The 22,371-nt window shown below is 36.5% G+C and overlaps 1 long non-coding RNA gene across 1 annotated transcript in view; it reads right to left on the reverse strand.

The window, feature by feature from the left end:
* The window catches only part of LOC125923730 (uncharacterized), a 107,175-nt gene extending 86,074 nt beyond the window's left edge, over positions 1 to 21,101 (reverse strand). Inside the window, exons 1-3 of the long non-coding RNA XR_007458146.1 lie at positions 20,983 to 21,101; positions 16,997 to 17,091; positions 9,709 to 9,879 (exon numbers count right to left, since the gene is read on the reverse strand). This is a non-coding gene — a long non-coding RNA (uncharacterized LOC125923730). The remainder of the gene's footprint in view (positions 1 to 9,708; positions 9,880 to 16,996; positions 17,092 to 20,982) is intronic.
* Between the last annotated feature and the right edge of the window lie 1,270 nt (positions 21,102 to 22,371).

The raw sequence follows: 22,371 nt of genomic DNA on the forward strand, positions 1-22,371 counted from the left end.
ATGAACAACACAAAGAAGATAAAAGTTCCTTCTTAAGTCCCGTCCAGGTGACTTAAGTCACCCACATTCTACCTTCTAACCTGGTTCATTTTCCCTAGAGGCCTATAGACTAGGGTGACCAGGAGGATTTGGGTTACATCTCTTAGAAACATCTCAAACCAAAATGGACTCCTTAAAATTTTCACCTAAAATGAATAATCACAACCTCAACTTGGATCTGTTTTTTAATTCTTAAGATATAAACATAAGGCATCCAGTACAACCTCCTTCCTCCCTGAATTCACTTCCAGGAAAGGAGCTTCCTTTCCATGCTGGAAGGCAATAGATGCTTAGGCCTGGGGCTCACTCCACCTGTCAATGATCAGAATTGTACTACATGCTACTTATCTCTATGAGATATTGTTGGGGGGAGGGATGGTGAGAATGATTAATATTTGAAACAGAAGCTGCTTAATTTTTGTCACCAATGTCCTGTAAATATAATCTGACTGAAATTTTCTGGTACTATGTTTCTTCTTGCTGTTCTTGTATATTCACTATAATACAATATATAAGAATTATCAAATGAGGATAAATGATTGTAATTAAAAATTGCAAACCATATCTGGCTTTAAAATATTTATTGATCTAATAAACAATTCCTTTTTTTAATTTTTTAATGTTTATTTTTTTTGAGGGATGGAGAGAGAGAGAGACAGAGTGTGAGCGGGAGAGGGGCAAAGAGAGAGGGAGACACAGAATCCAAAGCAGGCTCCGGGCTCTGAGTTGTCAGCACAGACACCAATGCAGGGCTTGAACTCACCTTTCAAACCATGAGATCATGACCTGAGCCAAAGTCGGACTTTTAACCTACTGAGCCACCCAGGCACCCCTGATAAACAATTCTTAATTTATTTAATTTACAAAATAATTCTGTTTTCTAACACTTGACTCAAAAAAAAACTGCTTCCCTCAAAAAGCTGCCCATAGAAACATACAAGGCAATGTAATTTGTAAAAAATATGTTAAGTCTTGCTAGCGTTTGGCAAAATTAAAATTAAAATGAGTCCCTACTTTTGGACATCAAATTAACATAGATGTTTCTAAATAATTTTTATTGTTAGCAAGGACACGGTGGGAGTATTAAATTGGAGTAATCTTTCTACAAAGAGATTAAATACCTAAGTAAATAAATAAATATCAAAGACCATGAAATATCAAATAAATAAATATTAAAGGCTCTTGACTCATCAATTACCATTACTCACTGTATCCTAACAAAATAAAGATGCATACAAAGATTCAGCACCATTATTTACCATCTTGAACATTTAGATACCATCCAAAATTCAACAATATGGAATCAATTAAATAAATATGGTATATTTCTACAATAAAACACCACAAGTGTTTTAGGTAAACATGGAATGGCATGCAAAGATGTACTTCATCTATTGTTAAGTGAAAAACTGTTACCAAACAGTATGTATAATGTATAGTTTGACTCAGAGAAAGAAGGAAAGGAAAACTCCATGCTCAAAATGGACCTCTCAGGTGTGCTATATTTTTCCCTTTGTTTTTGCTTATCTGTTTCCTAAGTCTTCACTAATGATAAATGCTTTTGTAAAAACAGGAATGTCTGCTCTTTATTCTACTTCTCAATATTAAAACTCACTGACTTCTACACATTTATAAATACAATTTGCAATGTTTTAGCTGATACATATCCCTGCACACATGTTTTGGTTTCACACATACATACTTTCTTGACTCATAAATTCTCATGTGAATGTATAAGTTCCAAAAGGTCAAGAACAATTACATCTAATTCTTTAAACCTCATGGTGCCTAAGAAAGTTATACACAGAAAAATTACACAAATTACTATTTATTGAATACATGAATCAGAAATATGTGATGGAAAAGGTATAAAAATTAAAAGTAGATAAAATGTGTCTAAACTGCTGTTGTCTATACTCTAAATATGTTTGATTAATATTTCCCAAGTCAAACATTCATCTCTTTTCCCACAAATACTGTCTCTGCTTCAAAGCTATTATTATTTGAGACTCTGTCTTTTCCTCAAGGTCTCAGTTCAAACTTTTGTTCAAAATAGCATCACCAGAGTTATGAGCCCTGACACTGGGTTGACCTGCTTGCCAACTTTATCATTACTTAAAAATCATGGTCAGTGCAGAGCCTGGGTGGCTCAGCTGGTTGAGTGACCAACTTCAGCTCAGGTCATGATCTCACAGTTCGTGAATTCGAGCCCTGCTTCGGGCTCTGTGTTGACAGTTCAGAGCCTGGAGCCTCCTTTGGATTCTGTGTCTCCTTCTCCCTCAGCTCCTCCCCTGCTTGTGCTCTGTCTCTCAAAAATAAATAAACATTTGAAAAAAATTAAAAAAGGAAAATCATGGACAAATGCACCTATTACACTTCTGGAAATTTTTGTCTATAGATACGTTATAAAAGATACACATTCAGCATTCTTTATAATAGCAAAACACTGGCAATAATTTAAATATTTATTAACAGATGCATGAGTAGATTATATGCCATGAATATAATAGAATATATGACACCTTTTTTAATTTTAATTTTATTTCTTTATTTTTTTAAATTTACATCCAAATTAGTTAGCATATAGTGCAACAATGATTTCAGGAGTAGATTCCTTAGTGCCCCTTACCCATTTAGCCCATCCCCCCTCTCACAACCTCTCCAGTAACCCTCAGTTTGTTCTCCATATTTATGAGTCTCTTCTGTTTTGTCCCCCTCCCTGTTTTTACATTATTTTTGTTTCCCCTCCCTTATGTTCATCTGTTTTGTCTCTTAAAGTCCGCACATGAGTGAAGTCATATGATATTTGTCTTTCTCTGACTAATTTCACTTAGCATAATACCCTCCAGTTCCATCCACGTAGTTGCAAATGGCAAGATTTCATTCTTTTTTATTGCTGAGTAATACTCCATTGTCTGTGTGTGTGTGTGTGTGTGTGTGTGTGTGTGTGTATATATATATATATATATATACACCACATCTTCTGTATCCATTCATCAATCAATGGGCATTTGGGCTCTTTCCATACTTTGCCTATTGTTGATAGTGCTGCTATAAACATGGGGGTGCATGTGTCCCTTTGAAACAGCACACCTGTATCCCTTGGATAAATGCCTAGTAGTGCAATTGCTGGGTCATAGCATAGTTCTATTTTTAGTTTTTGAGGAACCTCCGTACTGTTTTCCAGAGTGGCTGCATCAGCTTCATTCCCACCAACAATGCAAAAGAGATCCTCTTTCTCTGCATCCTCGCCAACACCTGTTGCTGCCTGAGTTGTTAATGTTAGCCATTCTTACAAGTGTGAGGTGGTATCTCATGGTGGTTTTGATTTGCATTTCCCTCATGATGAGTGAAGTTGAGCATTTCTTCATGTGTTGGTTGGCCATGTGGATGTCTTCTTTGGAGACATGTCTATTCATGTCTTTTGCCCATTTCTTCACTGGATTATTTGATTTTTGGGTGTTGAGTTTGAGAAGTTCTTTATAGATTTTGGATACTAACATTTATCTGATATGTCATTTGCAAATATCTTCTCCCATTCCGTCAGTTGCCTTTTAGTTTTCCTGATTGTTTCCTTCGCTGTGCAGAAGCTTTTTATTTTGATGAGGTCCCAGTAGTTCATTTTTGCTTTTGTTTCACTTGCCTCCAAAGATGTGTTGAGTAAGAAGTTGCTGCGGGCAAGATCAAAGAGGTTTTTGCCTGCTTTCTCCTCAAGCATTTTGATGGCTTCCTGTCTTACATTGAGTTCTTTCATCCATTTTGAGGTTATTTTTGTGTATGGTGTAAGAAAGGGGTCCAGGTTCATTCTTCTGCATGTCGCTGTCCAGTTTTCCCAGCACCACTTGCTGAAGAGACTGTCTTTATTCCATTGGATATTCTTTTCTGCTTTGTCAAAGATTAGTTGGCCATACGTTTGTGGGTCCATTTCTGGGTTCTCTATTCAGTTCCATTGATCTGAGTGTCTGTTCTTGTGCCCGTACCATAGTGTCTTGATGGGTTACATCTTTGTAGTATAGCTTGAAGTCTGGGAATATGATGCCTCCTGCTTTGGTTTTCTTTTTCAAGATTGCTTTGGCTATTCAGGGTCTTTTCTGGTTCCATACAAATTTTAGGATTACTTGTCCTAGCTCTGTGAAGAATGCTGGTGTTATTTTGATAGGAATTGCATTGCCTATGTAGACTGCTTTGGGTAGTACTGACATTTTAACAATATTTGTTCTTCCTATCCAGGAGCATGGAATCTTTTTTCATTTTTTTGTGTGTGTGTGTGTCTTGTTCAATTTCTTACATAAGCTTTCTATAGTTTTCAGGGTATAGATTTTTCACCTCTTTGGTTAGATTTATTCCTAGGTATTTTATGGTTTTTGGTGCAACTGTAAATGGGATTTATTCCTTGATTTCTCTTTCTGTTGCTTCATTGTTGGTGTATAAGAATGCAACCGATTTCTGTGCATTGATTTTATATCCTGCAACTTTGCTGAATTCATGAATCAATTCTAGCAGTTTTTTGGTGGAATCTTTTGGGTTTTCCATATAGACTATCATGTCATCTGTGAAGAGTGAAAGTTTGAACTCCTCTTGGACGATTTGGAAGCCTTTTATTTCTTTGTGTTGTCGGATTGCAGAGGCTAAGACTTCCAATACTATGTTGAATAACAGTGGTGAGAGTGGACATGCCTGTCTTGTTCTTGACCTTAGGGGCAAAGCTCTCAGTTTTTCCCAATTTAGGATAATATTAGCGTTGGTCATTCCTATATGGCTTTTATGATCTCTAGGTATGCTCTTTTCTTGAGGGTTTTTATGAAGAAAGGATGCTGTATTTTGTCAAATGGTTTCTCTGCATCTATTGAGAGGATCATATGGTTCTTGTCCTTTCTTTTATTGATGTGGTGAATCACATTAATTGTTTTGCAGATATTGAATCAGCCCTGCATCCCAGGTATAAATCCCATGAGGTTGTGGTGAATAATTTTTTTAATGTATTGTTGGATCCGGTTGGCTAATACCTTGTTGAGGATTTTTGCATCCATGTTCATCAGGGAAATTGGTCCAGAGTTCTCCTTTTTTAGTGGGGTCTCTGTCTGGTTTTGGAATCAAGGTAACACTGGCTTCATAGAAAGAGTTTGGAAGTTTTCCTTCCATTTCTATTTTTTGGAACAGCTTCAAGAGAATAGGTGTTAATTTTTCCTTAAATGTTTGGCATAATTCCTCTGGAAAGCCATCTGTCCTGGACTCTTGTTTTTTGGCAGATTTTTGATGACTAATTCGATTTCCTTACTGGTTATCGGTCTGTTCAAATTTTCTATTTCTTCCTGTTTCAGTTCTGGTAGTGTATATGTTTCTAGGAATTTGTCCATTTCTTCCAGATTGTCCATTTTATTGGCATATAATTGCTCATAATAGTCTCTTATTATTGTTTTTATTTCTGCTGTGTTGGTTGTGATCTCTCTTCTTTCATTCATGATTTTATTTATTTGGGTCCTTTCCTTTCCTTTTTGATCAAACTGGCCAGTGGTTTATCAATTTTTTTTTAATTCTTTCAAAGAACCAGCTCTGGTTTCATTGATCTGTTCTACTGTTTTGTTTTGTTTTTGTTGTTTTTGGTTTCAATAGCATTAATTTCTGCTCTAATCTTTATTATTTCCTGTCTTCTGCTGTTTTGGGGTTTTATTTGCTGTTCTTTTTCCAGCTCCTTAAGGCGTAAGGTTAGGTTGTATATCTGAGATCTTTCTTCCTTCTTTAGGAAGCCCTGGATTGCTATACTTTCCTCTTATAACCGCCTTTGCTGTGTCCCAGAGGTTTTGGGTTGTGGTGTTATCATTTTCACTGCCTTCCATATACTTTTTAATTTCCTTTTTAATTTCTTGGTTAGCCCACTCATTCTTTAGTAGGATGTTCTTCAGTCTCCAAGTATTTGTTGCCTTTCCAAATTTTTTCTTGTGGTTGATTTCAAGTTTCATAGCGCTGTGGTCTGAAAATATGCACGGTATGATCTCTATCTTTTTGTACTTGCTTAGGGCTGATTTGTGTCCCAGTATATGATTTATTCTGGAGAACATTCCATGTGCAATGGAGAAGAATGTATATTCTGCTGATTTAGGATGCAATGTTCTGAATATATCTGTTAAGTCTATCTGGTCCAGTGTGTCATTCAAAGCCATTGTTTCCTTGTTGATTTTTTGATTAGATGATCTGTCCATTGCTGTGAGTGGGTTGTTGAAGTCTCCTATTATTATGGTATTACTATCGATAAGTTTCTGTATGTTTGTGATTAATTGATTTATATTTTTGGGTGCTTTCACATTTGACACATAAATGTTTACAATTGTGAGGTATTCTTGGTGGATCACCCCTTGACTATGACAGAATGCCCTTCTGCATCTCTTGATACAGACTTTATTTTAAAGTCTAGATTGTCTCATTATAAGCATGGCTTCTCCAGCTTTCTTTTGTTGACCATTAGAATGATAGATGGTTCTCCATCCCCTTATTTTCAATCTGAAGGTGTCTTTAGGTCTAAAGTGGGTCTCTTGTAAACATCATATAGATGGATCTTATTTTCTTATCCATTCTGTTACCCCATGTCTTTTGATTGGAGCACTGAGTCCATTGACATTAGAGTGAGTACTGAAAGATATGAATTTATTGCCATTATAATGCGTGTAGAGTTGGAGTTTCTGGTGGTGTTCTCTGGTCCTTTCTAATCTTTGTTGCTTTTGATATTTATTTATTTATTTATTTATTTATGTTTTCATCTTTTCTCCCCTCAGAGAGTCCCCCTTAAAATTTCTTGCAGGGCTAGTTTAGTGGTCACAAACTCCTTTAATTTTTGTTTGTCTGGGAAACTTTTTATCTCTCCTTCTATTTTGAATGACAGCCTTGCTGGATAAAGAATTCTTGGCTGCATATTTTTCTGATTCAGCACATTGAATATATCCTGTCACTCTTTTCTGGCTTGCCAAGTTTCTGTGGTTAGGACTGCTGCAAACCTGATCTATCTTCCCTTGTATGTTTGGGACTTTTTTTCCCTTGCTGCTTTCATGATTCTCTCCTTGACTGAGTATTTTGTGAATTTGACTATGATATGCCTTGTTGATGGTCAGTTTTTGTCAAATCTAATGGGGTTCCTCTGTGCTTCCTGGATTTAGTGTGTCTTTCCCCAGGTTAGGAAAGTTTTCCACTATGATTTGCTCACATAACCCTTCTACCCCAATTTCTCTCTCTTCCTCTTCTGGGACCCCTATATTCTGATGTTGTTCCTTTTTAATGAGTCACTGATTTCTCTAATTCTTAAACTTCTCTTCTGCCTTAATCTCCCTCTTTTTTTCTGATTCATCATTCTCCATATGTTTGTCCTCTATTTCGATGATTCTCTGTTCTGCCTCATCCATCCTTGCCACTGTGGCATCCATCCATGATTGCAGCTCAGTTATAACATTTTTTATTTCGTCCTGACTAGTTTTTACGTCTTTTATCTCTGCAGAAAGGGATTCTAATCTATTTTTGACTCCAGCTAGTATTCTTATTATCGTGATTCTAAATTCTGGTTCAGAAATCTTGCTTGTATCTGTATTGGTTAAATCCCTGGCTTTTGTTTCTTCCTGCTCTTTCTTTTGGGGTGAATTCCTTCATTTCATCATTTTGAAGTGAGAAAAGGAATTAATAAGGTAGAAAAATTAAAATTAAAAAAATTAAAATTAAAAAAATTAAAATTAAAAAATTAAAAACACACACACACAAAAAAATCAAATAAATGATGCTAGATCCTAGGTGTGTTTTGGTCTGGATGTTGAGTGTGGTTTGATAGATTAGAGAAAAAAGGGGGGGAGGAAATCATTTGAGAATTTAAAAATTGAATACACTGTAGTAGACTAAAATGAAATGATGGGAGTAAAATAGAATTTGAAAAAATTTACATAAAAGTAAAGAATATAGTAGACAAAAATTAAAGAAAAATATTTTTAACAGAAACTAAACATAAAAATGAATTTTTTCTCTTTCTGTATTCAAGAAACAGAAAATAAATGAAAAATAGAAAAAAGAAACTAAAAGGATATTGTTTGAAAATTTGAAAAAGTGAATACACTGTAGTAGACTAAAATAAAATGATAGAAGTAAAATAGAATTCGAAAAAAATACATAAAAGTAAAAAATATACTAAAAATATTAAAGAAAAATATTTTTAATAGAAACTGAATATAAAAATGAATTTTTTCTCTTTATGTATTCAAGAAAAAGAAAATAAATGAAAAAGAGAAAAAAGAAAGATTAAAACAAGGAAATCGTTTGAAAATTTGAAAAAGTGAATACACTGAAGTCGACTAAAATAAAATGATGGAAGTAAAATAGAATTTGAAAAAATTTATACAAAAGTTAAAAATACAGTAAAAAATTAAAGAAAAATATTTTTAATAAAAATTGAAAATAAAAATGAATTTTCTCTCTCTCTGTATTCAAGAAAAAGAAAAGAAATGAAAAAGAGAAAAAAAAGAAAGAAAGAAAGAAAGAAAGAAAGAAAGAAAGAAAATTGAATAGATGGACTTGCTAACAGATTGAAATAGATCTGAAATTATTTAGTTTTCCCCTAGAAGTCAGACTATGAGGGCTTTATAGTCCATAAACAAAGTAGGCGGTGAGACTCTTGAAGTGAGGTTCTTGAAGAGCAAAGTTGGCCCATTTGGACAGAGCTTAGTGTAATGGCTCCGTTCTCCACTAGATGGCTCTGCTAGCCTACTGGGGTGGAGTGTTGTGGCGCTCCTAGGTGCATATGCGCATACGCGGGAGCGGTGAAAATGGTGTCACCCAGCTACCCAGTCTCTAGTATTGGAACTCCGTTCTCCCTCATCAGCCATCGCACACCCGTCCTCTGTCTTCAGCTTTCATTCACTCCCCACTTTTTCACTGTCCATGACCAAACCCCAGGCAGTACCTCTCTCCTGAGTTTTGTCTCAGATGTGGCTGTTTTCCGCAGGGCCTTACTTCTGAAGGACTGTGGCTTTGACCCGTTCCACCCCTCTGCAGGAGGGTCTTACCGAGCAATGGCCGAATGAGCAATGGCCGAATGTCAGCTGTACCAAGGAACACTTGCTGGACCCTGTTGCTGCGGTGCCCTGAGACTTCAGCCAGGTGCCAGCCCGCAAAGTTTGCGAAATAGTGTAGCAACAGCTTTTCAGGGATTATGGGAAATCACAACACACATCTGGCACCAGGCTTCACCCTTAACGACCTTGTTCCAGCACCAGCAAATGTGGCCATTTTCTGGGGTCTGCTGGGACCAGGGTGCTTCAACAGTCTCTACCAAATGTTCTTACAACAGTGGAACTGCTTTTTCCCTGTGTGGCCTGAGAATCTCCTGGACCCCACTCTGTTCCTGGAGATTCGCCCTTCCCACCAGAGCACCGCCAGGTATCGAGCTGCGGGGTTGCAGACTTTGCACTCCCCTTGTTTACAGTATTAATGGAATTTAAACCCTCTCCTTTCTCCTTTCACCCTTTTTAGTTTAGTCCCTGTAGCTGTTTCCAATTTTCCACTTTCTCTCCAGCTGCTTTTGGGGAGGGGTGCTTTTCCCATATTACCCCCCTGCCCCGTCTCCATCCTCTCTCCATCCGCAAAAGCACCTCCCTTCTCGCAGCCTCTTGCTCCCCAAGTTCACCTCTCCATGCCGCATACCTGCTGAATTCTGTGGTTCAGGTCATGCAGATTGTTGTGTTAATCCTCAAATCAGTTTTCCAGGTGTGCAAGATGGTTTAGTGTTGGTCTAGCTGTATTTCATGGACGTGACACACACAAAAAACTTCCATGCTGTTCTGCCATCTTGGCTCCTCCTCGAATATATGACACCTTAAAAAACAGTAAGGCAACTTTTTATATGTACTGTTATGTAGCTAATATTGTTAAGTGAAAAGAAGCAGAGTACTATAGAATTGTATTTATAAGATAGTATTGTGTTTATGTACAGTATAAATATGTGTATAGTATCATTAAAGAATATACATACCTCTGGCAAAGGGGAACTACACAACCAGAGGACAAGATGAAAAAGAGATTTGTTTTTCAAAATAAATGCTTTTGGACCTTTTGAATTCTGGATCTGGTGCATGAATTTCCTTTTTAATAAATTCATAAACTTGGAACTTAATGTTTTATTAATTCTTAGGGATCATTCTATTTTGTGAGGTATCAGAAATAGTCCTTGTGTGGTGATTTTTTTAAGATTTTTTTATTATTTTTTATTTCATTATTTTATTTTAAGTTTTTATTTAAATGCCAGTTAGTTAACATACAGTGTAACATTAGTTTCAGGTGTACAATATAGTGTTTCAACACTTCCATACAACACCTGGTGCTCATCACAAGTGCCCTTCTTAATCCCCATCCATTTACCCAATCCACCTCCCATTACCCAATCCACCTCCCCTTTGGTAACCATCAGCTTGTTCTCTATAGTTAAGAGTCTATTTCCTGGTTTGCTGCTCTCTCTTTTTTCACTTTGCTCATTTGTTTTGTTTCTTAAATTCCAAATATGAGTGAAATCATATGGTATTTGTCTTTCTCTGACTTATTTCACTTAGCATAATACACTCTCATTCCATTCATGTGGTTGCAAATGGCAAGATTTCATTCTTTTTTGATGGATGAATAATAAATATTCCAGTGTGTGTGTGTGTGTGTGTGTGTGTGTGTGTGTTCATTCGTCAGTAGATGGACATGGGCTGTTTCCATAATTTGGCTCTTGTAGATAATGCCCTATAAACATTGGGGTGCAAGTATCCCTTTGATTAGTATTTTTGTATTCTTTAGGTAAATACCTAGTAGTGCAATTTCTGGGTCATAGGGTAGTACTATCTTTGAGGAAACGTCAGAGTGTCTATACCAGTTTGCATTCCCACTAACAATGCAAGAGGGTTCCCCTTTCTCTACATCCTTGCCAACACCTATTGTTTCTCATGTTGTTGATTATAGCCACTCTGAAAGGTGTAAAATGATATCTCACTGTACTTTTACTTTGTATTTCTCTGACAGTGATGTTGAGCATCTTTGCACGTGTCTGTTGGCCATATATGTCTTCTTTGGCAAAATTCCTATTCATGCACTCTGACATTTTTCAGTTAAATTATTCATTTTTGGGGTGTTAAGTTTTGTAAGTTATTTATGATTTTAAACACTAAACCCTTATTGGATATGTCATTTTCAAATATCTTCTCCCATTTCATAGTTTCCTTTTAGTTTTGTTGATTGTTTCCTTTGCTGAGCAGAATATTTTTATTTTGATGAAGTCCCAACAGTTCATTTTTGCTTTTGTTTCTCTTGCCACAGGAGACATATCTAGAAAAAAGTTGCTATGGCCAATGTCAAAGAGGTTACTGCTCATGTTCTTCTCTAGGGTTTTATTGTTTCAGGTCGCACATTTAGATCTTTAATCCATTTTGAGTCTATTTTTATGTATAGTATAAGAAAGTGGTCCAGTTTCATTCTTTTGCATGTTGCTATCCAGTTTTCCCATACCATTTGTTGAAGAGACTGTTTTTTTCCATTGGATATTCCTTCCTTTGTCAAAGATTAATTGACCATATAGTTGCGGGTTCATTTCTGGGTTTTCTATTCTGTTCTATTGATCTATGAATCTATTTTTCTGCCAATACCATACTTTTAAAATCACTACAGCTTTGTAATATAACCTGAAGTCTAGAATTATGATGCCTCAAATTTTGTTTTCTCTTTTTCAAGGTTGCTTTGGCTTTTCAGGTCATTGTGGTTCCATATAAATTTAAAGATTGTTCTAGCTCTGTGAAAAATTTTGTTGGTATTTTGATAGGGATTGCATTAAATGTGTAGATTGCTTTGGATAGTATAAACATTTTAACAATATTTATTCTTCTAATCTGTGAGCATGGAACATCTTTCCATTTCTTTATGTCATCTTCAATTTCTTTCATCAGTGTTTTATACTTTTCAGAGTACAATTCTTTCACCCCTTCGTAAATGGGATTGATTCTTTATTTTCTCTTTCTGCTGCTTCATTATTGGTATGAAAAAATGTAACAGATTTCTGTATGTTGGTTTTGTATCCTGCAAAATTACTAAATTCATTTATCAGCTCTAGCAGTTTTTTGGTGAAGTCTTTTGGGTTTTTTATATATAGTATCACATCATCTGCAAATGGGGAAAGTTTTACTTCTTCCTTGCCAATTTTTTTAAAGTTTATTTATTTATTTTGAGAGAGACAGGAGGCAAGAGGCAGAGAGAGAGGGAGACAGAAAATCCCAAGCAGGCTCTATGCCGTCACAGGGCTTGATCTCACAAATCACAAGATCGTGACCTAAGCCAAATCAAGAGTCAGGTGCTTAACCAACTGAGCCACCCAGACACCCTCTTCCTTGTCAATTTGGATCATTTTTGTCTCTTTGGCTGATTGCAGTGTCTATGGCTATGTTAAATAACAGTGGTGAGAGTGGACATCCTTGTCTTGTTCCTGACTGTAGAAGAAACGCTCTCAGATTTTTCTCATTGAGGATGATATAAGCTATGGATTTTTCATATATAGCCTTTCTTTTTTTAAAGTTTATTTATATTTGAAAGGGGGGTGGAAGGGGCAGTGGGAGAGGGAGAGAGAGGATCCCTGGAAGGCTCAGCACTGTCAGCATGGAACTGGATGTGGGGCTCGAACTCACAAACCATGAGATCATGACCTGAGCTGAAATCAAGAGTTGGATGCTTAACCAACTGAGCCACCCAGGTGCCCCCCATATATGGCCTTTCTTATGCTGAGGCATGTTCACTCTGAGCCAACTTTGTTGAGAGTTTTTATCAAAATGGATGTTATACTTTATCAAATGCTTTTTATGCAACTATTGAAAGGATAATATGGTTCTTATCCTTTATTTCATTAATGTGCTGTATCACATTAATTGATTTGCAAATATGGAGTCATGCTTGCAAGCCAGGAATAAATTCTACTTGATTGTGGTGAATGATTTTTTTTTAATTTATTGTTGGATTTGGTTTGCTAGTATTTTATTGAGAATTTTGCATCCATGTTCTTCAGGGATATTGGCCATTAGTTCTGTTTTAGTGGAGTTTTGTTTTTGTTTTTGTTTTTTGAGAGAGAGAAAGAGAGAGAGAGAGAGAGAATGAGCACAGAAGGGGCAGAGGGAGAGCGAAAATCTCAAGCAGTCTCCACACCCAGCACAGATCCCGACATGGGGACTCAATCTCACGACCATGAGATCATGACCTGAGCCAAAATCAAGAGCTGGACGCTTAACCAACTGAGCCAACCAAGCTCCCCTTAGTGGAGTATTTATCTGGTTTTGGTATCAGGGTAATGCTGGGCTCGTATAATGAATTTGGAAGTTTCCTCTCCTTTTCTATTTTTTTGGAACAGTTTGAGAATCGATATTAACTCTTATTTAAATGTTTAGTAGAATTCACCTGTGAAGCCATCTGGTCCCAGACTTTTGTTTGATGGGAGTTTTTTGATTACTGATTCAATTTCATTGCTGGATATTGGTCTGTTAATGTTCACTGTTTCTTCCTGTTTTAGTTTTGGTAGTTTATTTGTTTCTAAGAATTTATCCATTTCTTCCAGGTTGTCAGATTTGTTGGCATATAGTTTTTCATAATATTCTCTTACAAATGTTTGTATTTCTGTGGTGTTGGTTGTTATTTCTCCTCTTTCATTTGTAATTTTATTAATTTGGGTCCTTTGTCTTTTCTCTTTGGTAAGTCTGACTAGAGGTTTATCAATTTTATTGATTTTTTTTTTCAGAGAACCAGCTCCTGGTTTTGTTGATCTATTGTTTTTTAGTTTCTATATTATTTATTTCTGCTCTAATCTTTATTATTTCCTTTCTCCTCCTGGCTTTAGGCTTCTCTGTTGTTCTCTTCACAGCTTCTTTAGGTATAAGTTTAGGTTGTTTATTTGAGATTTTTCTTGCTTCTTGAGGTAGACCTCTTTGCTATATTCTTCTCTCTTAGGGTTGCTTTTGTCACATCCCAATAGTTTTGGACCATTGTGTTTTCATTTTCATATGTTTCTGTGTATTTTTTTATTTATTTGATTTACTGGTTGACCCATTCATTGTTTAGTAGCATATTATTTAACCTCCATGTATTTGTGGTTTTTCCAAATTTTTTCTTGTGGTTGACTTCTAGTGTCACAGTGTTGTGGTCACAGAAGATGTGTGGTGTAATTTAAATCTTTTTGTATTTGTGGAGGCCAGATTTGTGACCTAATAAGTGATCTATTCTGGGGAATGCCCCAAGTGCACTTGAAAAATACATGTATTCTGCTGTTTCATGATGGAATGCTCTGAATATATTTGTTAAGGCCCTCTGGTCCAGTGTGTCATTCAAAACCATTGTTTCTTTGTTGATTTTCTGTTCAGATTATCTTTCCATCAATGTAAGTGTAGTGTTAAAGTCCCTACTATTATTGTATTATTTTCAATTGGTTCATTTATGTTTATTATTAATTGATTTATATATTTGGGTGTTTCAAGTTGGGGGTATAAATATTTACAATTGTTAGATCTTCTTATTGGATTGTCCCCTTTATTATAATATAGTACCCTTCTTTGTCTCTTGTTACAGTCTTTGTTTTAAAATCTAGTTTTCCCAATATAAGTATTGTTATTCCAGCTTTGTTTTGACATCCATTTATGTGGTAAATATTTCCCCAACCCCTCACTTTCTTTTATTATTATTATTATTATTATTATTATTTGAGAGAGAGAGAGAGAGAACACAAGCAAGGGAGATAGAGAATCTTAAGCAGGCTCCATGCTCAATAAGGAGCCCAGTGCAGAGCTCAATCCCATGACCCCGGGCTCACAACCTAAGTTGAAATCAAGAGTCAGATGCTCAACCAAGTGAGCCACCCAGGCGCCCCTCTCCATCCCCTCACTTTCAATTAGCAGGTGTCTTTAGGTCTAAAATGAGTCTCTTGCAAGCAGCATATAGATGGGTCTTGTTTTTTAATCCATTCTGGCACCCTATGTCTTTTGTTTGGAATGTTTAATCCATTTCCATTCAAAGTAATTATTGGTATATATGTATTTAGTGCCATTTTACTACTTGTTTTGTCATTGTTCCTGAAGATTTCTCTCATCCTTTCTTATCTTTTTCACTTTTTGACTTTCTTTCCCACTCAAAGATCTCTTTTAATATTTCTTGCAGGGCTGGTTTAGTAATCATGGATGCCTTTAGTTTTTGTTTGTCTTTATCTCTCCAAGTCTGCAGATTTTCCTTATTTAGCACTTGGAATATATTATGCCACTCCCTTCTGACTTGCCAAATTCCTGTTGAGAAATCTCTACCTAGTCTTATGAGTTTTCCCTTGTAAGTGAAGGACTACTTTTGTCATGCTGCTTTTAAGATTATTTTCTGTATCACTATATTTTGCCAATTTATATACAATATGTCTTGGTGTTGGCCTGCTTTTGTTGCTTTTGATGGGAGTTCTCTGTGCTTCCTGGATCTGGATGTCTGTTTCATTCCTCAGATTAGGGAAGTTTTCTACTATTATTCCTTAAAATAAATTTTCTGCTTCCTTTTCCCTCTTGTTTTCTTCTGGGACTCCTGTAATACAAATATTATTATGTTTGATGGAGTCACTGAGGTCCCTAGGTCTACTCTCATGTTGCATAATTCTTTTTCTCTTTTTTTCAGTTTCATTACTTTCCATTACTTTATCTTCTATGTCACTAATTAGTTTCTTTACTTATGCCAGCCTGTTGTTCATTGTATCAAGCCTGTTTCTAATCTCATTTATTGCAATCTTCATCTCTGATTGATTCTTTTTTAACTCTTTTATCTCTGCAGTGAGGATCTCCCCTGCTGTTTTCCACTCTTTTCTCAAGCCATCATAGCCTTATGATTATTGCTTTAAATCAGGCATGCTACTTATATCTGTTTTACTTAGATCTCTGGCTGTGGCCTTATCTTGTTCTTTCATTTGGGATAAATTCATCCACTTTGGTATTTTGTTTAAGTCTCTCATTTCTTCTCTGTGTTAGAAAATCTGATTATGTCTTCCACTCCTGAAAGTAATAGCCTTATGAATAAGAGGTCAAGTAGTTCCCAGGGCCCAGCACTTCAGGAGGTTTCCAGTGTGTGCTGCATGCACTCTGCTGTTGTGTTTTGCTGCTCTATCAATCAGGTCAATTGTCTGCAGAGGCTCTTCTTGCCTACTGTGGGCAGTATTTGGTCCCTGGCCTGAATATGGTGAGTTTTAACTAGGTGCTTTCTGGTCTGCTTATGAAATGAGACCTGATACCAACTCCACCAGAACTGAGCTCCTGTAAAACTCTCTGGTCAGGAAACATGGTGTATAAGGGATTTGTGCTGGTCTTCTGGGGGAGGGGCTTGCTGTGCTGGGACAGAGGCAATTGTGACTGGAAAGAGCAGTCCCACCAGAGCATAGTGGGAAGGGCTTGGTGTACGCAAGTTAGGCATCCAGTGTCAGCACCGCACTGCTTCCCACAGGTGGCTCTGTGTTTATGGTGAGGGGCAGGGGAGGAAAATGGTGCCAATCAGCTCCTTTCTTCCCAGAGAGGCATCTCCATGAACACTACCTCCCAGAAACGTACTCTGAAAAGAGTGAATAATCTCCCCCACTGTGTGCCACAGGAGTTCTTTAGATGGCTGTTTCCATGATGTCTGCCCCTTGTATTGTTTCCCTGATTTCTCTCCAAGAGCAACCCAGTGCCCTCCTGGGTATATCTCAACCAAGCCTGCTGACCTTTAAAACTCTAGGCTTTAAGCCCCACTGGTTGCAAGAACTCATGAAATTCAATCCCTTTCAATTTCCAAGACAATGGCTTTGGGAAAACGTTCTCTTTGTGCATTCCCCTTTGTGCTCTTCTCTCTCACTTGCTTTCTCCATGACCATGGCTCCCTCCCCTCTGCAGCACCTGTGATCCATTTTTTCCTTAAACCATGTCTCTGTACTTGTTACCTTCTTTGATGAGGCCTCTTCTCTTCCTTTATTTGTGGAGTTTGTTCTGTCCTGGAGCATAACTTCTTTACTGAGTGGACTTCATAGTAATGTAGCTGCAAGGGAAGTAGTTACCCAAGCATTAGGGGAAGGGTGTGGCATTACATCTATGTGACCAGATGAAAGTCAATCTTACTAATGCCCATTGTGGAGAGCTAGTCTCTATTAAGGAAGTGCAGGCAAAACTGACTAGGGACTAAAGATTAAGAAGGCCCCTGTGGACACATACATTGAGATCTTGACCTCATCTCTTGAGATTGTTATTAAAAATTTTTCTATTGATCAATATAACCCCATTAATAAGAATGATATACTACAGTCTCAAAGGGGACTTTACCACGAGGAAAATGGCATCTGGACTGGTGAGCTGGCTCAGAGCCAGTACCAAAAGTTCATAGTGGAAGGGCCAATAGCATTAGAGCACATGGCTGTGGCTCAACTCTCTTGCTGAAGTAACTCCCTGATAGGTGCCCATGTTTTGATTATAATGTGAGTGAATCAAAGAGTTGAATTTTGTAGCCCAAATCTAGAGTACTCTTGTGAAGCATCACACTAAGGGAGTGAGATTATCTTCCCTATCTGTAGCTTCTTGGCATCCTACCCCTCATAGTTAAAAAATACTAGTATTGGTCACAATACTAATGTGACCACAGATAGATATACCAATATGGGGAGAGACCTCTATAACATCTTTCTATACTGCAAACCTGCTAGCATATCTGCAATGGTGTCATTGAAACAATGAATTGAATGGCAGAGGAAATTGCAAAACCTTCCATTTTTAGAAGCAGCATGTGGCAGTGACAGAAGCAAAGTCCACAGAGGACAAAGACCTCTTTTTCCATCAAATTTTGAAATATAACTACCCCTTTGAACTAAGTAAGCTTCCGAAGTTTAAGTAATTTACAATTTGATTGAAGAGCTAAAACCCTCATATATAAGGCACTGGATTTTCTAATTATTTGGACACATGAATTAATTTGAAAGATAAAATAAATGTGATTCCCTTCTACCCCATGGTGGTGAAGCAGGCCATATCAGTAACAAGAAAAAAGAACGGTGTCCATGGCCAGCCTCAGGGATACCCAAAAACAATTTAGTTGGGCCTTAAGAAAAGCAGGACTAAAGTAGAGCTCACCTCTTAGACCCTGGAGCTATAATGTAGTTCAGAGTATAAGGCTGCTGGGAAGCCAAGCAGTAGGAATCTAGATCTCACTCTAGTGCCCCATAGCTAATGTGACAGCTACCCCCTGAGTACTTCTTTCTTCTTCTGCTACCACCCACCTCTCACCCTCTTTGCTTACTTCTCATGGCTTCTGTCAATGAGCTCTATGGAGCTTCATGTGGCTCTACTGTTGTCATAGCCATTTAGCATTGCCTCCCTCTATTAACTGTCTCTGAACTGCATAACTGACATGACCCACAGCCAGAACTAACTGGCACAAGTATACTTTGCATGGGCCACTTTCCACAAGGAAGCACCTTCTAGTCACCTGCTAGCCCAACGATTAACTGCCCTTGGGCTAGATGCTCATTGGTTCACTCACATTATAATCAAGACATGAGCACCAAGTTCTATCTTGGCTTTCTAAATCCATGTGGAAAACCACATGTGGGAGTAAAGGGAAGAGTAGAAAAAAAGCTGGTACAAGGACAGGCTGCCTATGACTCTCCATTAGCAGAGTCAGGGCACAGGATAGTTTTCTTTTGAGGGGTTGTGAACATTTGCAAAATACCCTACCAAGTCTTCATGCTAGAAAACTCTGAGAACTTGAATACTCTATGAGAATAGGGTCATAGGAACTTGGTAGAAATTCTGTTTAAACATGGATTTTAACAAAGACTAAATATGGGCTCCCAGTAGAATGTTAAACTAAACTCACTATAACTCTCCACTACTAAATAGAGTTCACTTTGAATTTCAGGAATTAATGAATCAGTTCAAAACTTTGCCAAAATAAAAAGACTTCCTAAATTAATAGAAATAAGGGTTCTATGCATCCTCTTCTTGTTTCTGAAACCAGTTAGTGTGCCCAATCCCTTACTCCATGTATTACAGTATGTTATGATTAAACCAAAGTTTAATTTATGCTCACAAACAGCCATATTGTACTCACAGCCCCTAATGAGATGATGAATTAAATATATTAAATTTAAAACTAAATTTAAATTAAAATTAATTAAATTAAATTAAATTTAATTTAATTTAAATTTTAAAATTAAAATTAAATGTTGAGAACAAAACAAAAAAAAATCATTAGTATGTCAATGTGGTGATCTTTCAGACAGGAATTGATTGTTGGACCAGCCTCCATTACAAAACAAGGATTATACTTTGATATAATGGCTTCCTCTCTCCATGCTCCCAAGGGCACAGTAATAAACTCTGTAGGGTTACTGGGCAAAGATAATAGGAAAGAATCAAGAAAGCTCACACAGTAGGAAGAATTCCAAAACATTTTTTTTAACTTGCATTTAAAATTTCAAGGGTTTTAGCTGCTTAAGAAAGGTGAAGATTGCAGCCAAAGTACTTGGTGACAGCTTGACTATATGTTTACAAACAAGTGGTGGGTTTATTTTGTGACTTTATGTGTCCTCAGAGAAGAATATTAAGACTCCAACCATGTATAGATACCTTAATTCAGTTCTGGAACTAAAATCTGAATTAATTTTTTTCAGACAAATTACAGACAGTAATGGAAATTTATAACTTTTTGGTTTTGCCTGATCTTGTTGTATGTTGAAGAATATTTTTAGAATTTTAAGCATATGTATTCTATCCCATATTATGTTTCTTACTCCTTATTGATTTACTTTTCTCAGTAAAACATTTTACAAAGAAACAAACTTGGAGGTTTTTCTGCAAATTGAACATTGTGTTTCTCTTGCTTCCTGTCCCTGTAGTTTTGAGCTATAATGATTTTTTTTCTTTTTTTAAATGTTTATTCATCTATTTAGAGAGAGAGAGAGAGACAGCATGAGCAGGGGAGGGGCAGAGAGAGAGAATCTCAAGCAGGCTCTGTGCTGTTAGCATAGAGCCCAACATGGGGCTCAATCCTACAAACCATGAGATCATGACCTGAGCCAAAATCAATAGTCGGGCACTTAACTGACTGAGCTACCCAGGCACTCCTATAATGATTTGTCTTTAGACTATCCTATTATTAATTGTTGAGAAAATATATGAGATGAGAAATATATCTTCTAATGCTCATCAATGCCTACTGACACAAAAATTTAAAGGATTAGAAGGTATTTCATTTCTTTTCTATAAGTCAATATTAAACAGCATCCTTTTCACCCTCACATGAGATAGGTACCTTGTGACCTTATCACACTAGCTTTCTACCATGAAAAACTTTTACCTCTATTAGTTAAGAACTGTCATATCTATTCAGGGGTTATATGCACTATGAAAATGTCATTCATATTCTAAGGTAAGAAGCTGTACCTCAAGCAATGACCCATCTTATTTGTATTTAACAAGTGTATAAACTACAAAGTGCGGTTCTGGCATTACATTAATGAACGACAGTAATAAAGTTGGGAAATCAATGATAAATCAACTAAAATGTTTAAACTCAGAATAACTGAGAAAAACTGGAATATTGAAAAATAAAAGGACAACTTAAGCAAAAGCAAAATAAAAAATATTCTAAAATAAAATGCTAACTTTATAATGTAGATAGCTAACAGTTGATCCAAGAGAAAGTAGCTAACTTATCAAATATAACACCAAGGAGTTCCAAACAGGAGACCAGAAAGAATAATATTTCTAAAAAAAAAAATTAGAAGTGCTTAAATATACACAAAGGAAAAAATATTTTGATTTTTATTTCAAGCAAAATGCAGCAGTTTAAAAATTATTCATACATGAGATTTATGAGATATATGTATGAGACATATAGAGAGCAATGTATTTAAATTAAAGTCACAGTGATAGTTACCTTTTATAACAGATTCATCATTAGCCACCAGTCAGTATTTCTCTTCCCTGTGCTAAGGCTCTCTACTATGGCTTTTTCCCTTATGTATTTGTAGTGAGTGCTAACTATACATGATGAAGTTAAACTGTTATTAAATGTCACACACCTGTACCTTTATGACTCATCAGTTCCCTAGAATGTATTATCAACATTCCAAAAAGGAAACATATTATATAAAATCATCTTGTCCCCATATATTTTTACAGGGGTGAAAAATGTTATAAGGATAGGAATTATTAATAAGCTGTCTAAGAAGAACACTGTCAGACTCCAGAAAACTAAGCTCAGCTAATCCCCTTATTTTAAAGAGGGTAAATAGGCTTATCAAGGTAAAAATTACATTAAAAATGTAATTTCTTTAATATATCAGTTTCCCAAGAATAAATATAATACCTCCATTCCTTTTTTCTTTCCTACTCTTTTCCCCTCTACCTAATGATACTTTTAATTCAGTAGTTTTATTACTTCTCAGGCGGTGGTGGATATAATATAACAAATATGAATATATTTTAATAATCTCTAACTTGAAAAAGGAGATACAGAACCCTGTGATCTTGGCTTAGAGGCAATGCAAGCAGTTGGAAATGCATAATCTTTGATTTCTGCAATACTGATGTTTTTAAAGAACGTATTAAGTTTTTGAAAGCCACATTGAGGAGGGCATGGTAGAAAACTACTCGTTTTTTTTTTCTTAATTTAAATGGTAGTTACTTTTGGAGGCAATTTAGGAAGCTTTGTAATATCTACATTTTGTTAAATTGTGGTATAATCACATATACATACCAAAACTCACACATACATTAAATATGAATTTGCCAATAGTTTTGTTATTTCAAAACTTTCAGCAGTTGAGACTGAAGACTTAAGAGTGGAACCAGATTCAGATAACCAAAGGTATGACTTGGACAACAGTTAGAGGTCAGGTAACAGAGAAGTGTGGAAACTAATAACCAAGCTGGAACTAGAGATCAAAATTAGACAGTCAGGGTGCCTGCGTGGCTCGTTGGTTGGGCCTAGGACTTCGGCTCAAGTCAAGATCTCACAGCTCATGGGTTCAAGCCCTACGTCAGGCTTTGGGCTGACAGCTCAGAGCCTGGAATCTGCTTCAGATTCTGTGTCTCCCTCTCTCTCTGCCTCTCCCTCATTCATGCTTTCTCTCTCTCTCTCTCTCTCTCTCTCTCTCTCTCACACACACACACACACACACACACACACAGAAATAAACACTAAAAAACAAAACAAAACAAAACAAAACAAAAAACACTAGACACACAGGAATTAGCAAGAGAATGCAATTGCCAAAGATTAAGACAGGTAATTACATGGAGCCCCAGGACTTATGAGAATATG

This window comes from Panthera uncia, chromosome B1, assembly GCF_023721935.1.
Source record: "Panthera uncia isolate 11264 chromosome B1, Puncia_PCG_1.0, whole genome shotgun sequence".
Taxonomy (NCBI): Eukaryota; Metazoa; Chordata; class Mammalia; order Carnivora; family Felidae; genus Panthera; species Panthera uncia.